The sequence below is a fragment of the Lactuca virosa genome, chromosome 8 (assembly GCF_052849685.1).
Source record: "Lactuca virosa cultivar CGN04683 chromosome 8, Lactuca_virosa_CGN04683_v6, whole genome shotgun sequence".
Lineage (NCBI taxonomy): Eukaryota > Viridiplantae > Streptophyta > Magnoliopsida > Asterales > Asteraceae > Lactuca > Lactuca virosa.
The window spans coordinates 391,903,488-391,907,665 of NC_136433.1; positions in this window are offsets into that span (position 1 = coordinate 391,903,488).

A 4,178-nucleotide genomic window follows, 5' to 3' on the forward strand; every position below is an offset into this window, starting at 1 on the left:
CAAGTTCAAAGACTTGAAAAGTTCAAGGTCACTCAAATCCTATTGGCAGGCAAACATGAAGATGAAAAGTCTATATGTTCTCATGTATTGGACATGAAGTTGCATATTGACAGGCTGGGAATGTTGGGTGTCGTGTTCCCAAGGAAGTTTGCTATTGACTTGGTTCTTCAGTCACTTCCCAAGTCATATAGTGAGTTCGTTAAAGACTACTATGTGACAGATCACGACATGACCCTTATTGATCTTACCTATTTGCTAATTGCAGCTGAATCAACAATGATTTGGCGCACTAGTAAAGCAAACTTCATTGGAAGATCTACCTCCCAAGCTGACATGGGCAATGACATGGATACCCCATAAATGAGTCCTTCTCCTAAAGGAAAGGAATTGGCCATGGTCAAAAGTTTTGATCATAAGAGAAAGACCAATTTTGAGATCGTTCCATGTACCATTCCAAATGAGCCTGTTTGTTTCTATTGCCAAGGAAAGGGACATTGGAAGTGAAGCTGCCCTGACTACCTGAGATGTAACACCGTAATTTTTCAAACAAATTTTTCATTTTAAAATCGCATACTTTTCATAACATATTGTATAGAAATCTCTTTTATTCAAATTACAAAACACAACTCCATTAATAATCCATGATCCTCAAAACATAACTCTTTCTCTGGTGTGCACAATCAAGCTAGTGCCTTCCCGCGATCCTCTGAGATACCTGAAACACATACCACATAACACGGTAAGCACGAAGCTTAGTGAGTTCCCCAAAATACCACATACAACACATAAGCCACTCGAGGCTATAACTCGGTATGACCCTCCGGTCAATGTGTCTCAGTGGGACCCTCCAGTCCCGTAGCTCGTTGGACCCTCCAGTCCAGTCTAGCTTGTTGGACCCTCCGGTCCGGTCTACTCGAGGACCCTTTTGCCTCGTAAGTCGTTGGACCCTCCGGTCCGGTCTATATAACACATAACATACATATATCACAATGCACATAAACTCAAACATAAACATAACATATAACACCCTCCGGTCTGCACATAGTTACCACTCTAGGTAATGTATAGTGAGAAGACTCACCTCGGATAATCTCGGAAAGTCTCGAACTCAAATCACTGATCTACCCTCCGCCTAATCACATAAAGTAATTATCTCTAATTAATACGGCTCTCAAAGACTAGACTAGTCCCTCCCTATATTCTCTCAGAAGGGGAAAAGACCATTTTACCCCTCAAATGGTCAAATGTCCAAATGTTGACCAAACCCCAAAGTCAACAGAAGTCAAACTCGAGTCAACAGTCCAAGTTTGACCCGAATCATCGAGTGCACTCCTGCGACTCGTCGAGTCCCCTCGCATCCTCAGAAGTCTCAAAAGTCCAGCTCAACTCTTCGAGTTGACCCCCAACTCGCCGAGTTATCGCAAAATCAATCCATCGGGACAAACCCTCGCCGACTCCTCGAGTCAGTTCATGGACTCGGCGAGTCCCTTTGATCTGATTTCTCATTCAGACGATTTACTGCAGATCTATCACCCCAATCACCAGATCCATCATTTTAAGGCTCGATTAGCACGTAAAGTTGCAAGCTTTACGTTCATGCATTGCATGTAAGGCTCATAATGCCAAAACATGCTCCAATAAGGGCTAGATGCACAAGAAGTTGCTTCCAACTCAATAAAGCTCGGGTTTCTGGACTCACAAGGCCACTCATAGTCCAGATCTGAGGTCCCAACCTCAAACCATACACAAATCACTCCATGACACAAGATAAATGGAAGAAAGCCCTAAAAGTTCCCTTAAAACAAGATCTTATAAGGAAATGATAAAGATAGCATCTTTTTACCTTCAATTGAAGCAGGACTCTGAAGAATCTCTGGATCCAAAGCCTTCTCTTGATCCAAGCCAAGATGCTCTCCAAATCCCCTCTCAAAATTGCACAAGAACACCCAATTTAGCCACTCTCTCACACAATGGATGGAACTGATCTAGGGTTTCCCATAGGGCTCTCTGGAGATAAGGGAGGCGGAAATAAGGGCTTAAGGCCATTTAAATAGGGCACAAGTCCGGAAAATTAGGGTTTCTCTGCCCAGCGCCTACTCGGCGAGTCCCTCCTCTGACTCGTCGAGTCCACTCATTAAATCCACGCGTGCAACTCGACTCGACTCGGCGAGTTGGTCCCTCAACTCGTCGAGTCCCTCCTTAAATCTCAAGATTAACATACACAATAATGTCCCTGAAAATCCGGATGTTACAATTCTACCCCACTTGAATTAGATTTCGCCCTCGAAATCGCTCCTCCACAACATATAGATCTAATCCAATAACCAAATAGCACCATCGAAAGGGTCTCATACCACACAACTATCTTCCTCTCTGTACACCTGAATCCAAACAGGAATTCCTCCCTGGAAAAGGACAGACCCATTTGCCACTATGCTACCCCTTCTGACTCTCAAGAATCTGGAACTCTAGTAGCCTGACACACAGCCAGACCGCCCTCTCCAGATGTCACAACGTTATTCGCTCCTCGAATAACAAACCCCGATATCTCACTGCCCCTATGATTCTCTAGAGGGGACCGATAAAACAAGCCATCCCAAAACTGGCTACCGATCACTCGTCCTATACATGATAAACAATCCAGATCATATACCGAGGAATGGAAGGATCACATCACACCAGGGACTCATCCACTGCACTGCAATCACAACCCTTCTGAACAACGAACCCTCAACACCCTGTCCTCAGACACGAACAATGACCATGCTTGTTCAGAAGCGTCCTCCGACATCTGACAACCATAAACCTCAGCTCCCTTCTCAATATCCCTTTCAAGACTGAGCACCAGGTCATCTCCCGACCCAGCAATTGAACCTCCAAATTTTACCCATTGCGTGTACTAAAACGCCTCACTGATTTCCTTATCAATGCAACTATCTCGGCCCTGTGTGACACACAAGTCACGAAGTTCGCTTCACCTCAAGCGAATACGGAATTCGACTCACTCTCGACCTCTGTCGTCTACTACTCATTAGTTCCATGCGTTTTGCGGTCTTCTCATACCAACGAATTGACCCACTCAGGTCTAAGACACCAGATGGAACCAATACCCCCTTCCAAATGAAATTCATTTCTGAATCCGGAATCTCATTCTGAATCCGGAACCACTAGTCCCAACAGACCACTCAACTCATGACTCATGACGCGCAACCCATGCGTTCCTCACTTATCCACTTCCCTTTGGTTGCGACAACCACTACTCAATTCAGAATATAACGACTCCCGACAAATATGGAGACCCCAGTCTCGCCCCTGGTTCGACCACCAGGCTCCCACAAACTCAAATATTAGGGCTACCCAAGCCTAAAACTCTTCTGCGTCAAGCTCTGATCAGAGAGCACTTCATCACAACATTCTCTCGCTGAATATTGGGTACTACGGCTCCCCGCAGTATCACAATGACCTCTCACTGAATAGTGAGTACTACGGCTCCCCATAGCATCACCACACCCCTCACTAAATAGTGAGTACTACGGCTCCCTGTAGCATCACCACAACCTCTCACTGAATAGTGAGTACTACGGCTCCCCGTAGCATCACCACAACCTCTCACTGAATAGTGAGTACTACGGCTCCCCGTAGCATCACCACAACCTCTCACTGAATAGTGAGTACTACGGCTCCCCGTAGCATCACCACAACCTCTCACTGAATAGTGAGTACTACGGCTCCCCGCAGTATCACAACGACCTCTCACTGAATATTGAGTACTACAGCTCCCCGTAGCATCACCACAACCTCTCACTGACTCATTGAAACTGCAGCTCCCCGCAGTATTATCGCACTTACTCTTACCACTTCACAATCTCATCCTCAGGTTGACACCACACTGCGATCATTAACTCATGCTCTGCGGCCCAGCATAGATAGGTACACACACACCCCTCCAGGCTAAGCATCACTACTTCGGACGACCACCGTTGTGACAAAACCTCTTTTTCTCGCTGTAATTCACATTCTCAAATAAATCCATTTGATGTCAATTAGCTGAAGGGCCCCCACCGGAACCATAGACACTTGATACACCACTCGTCATCTCAAACTCAAAACTCAAAATAATCCGAGATTTAGGACATTAAACTCGGATACCCCGGAATACTATCACAACGCCTCGCCGT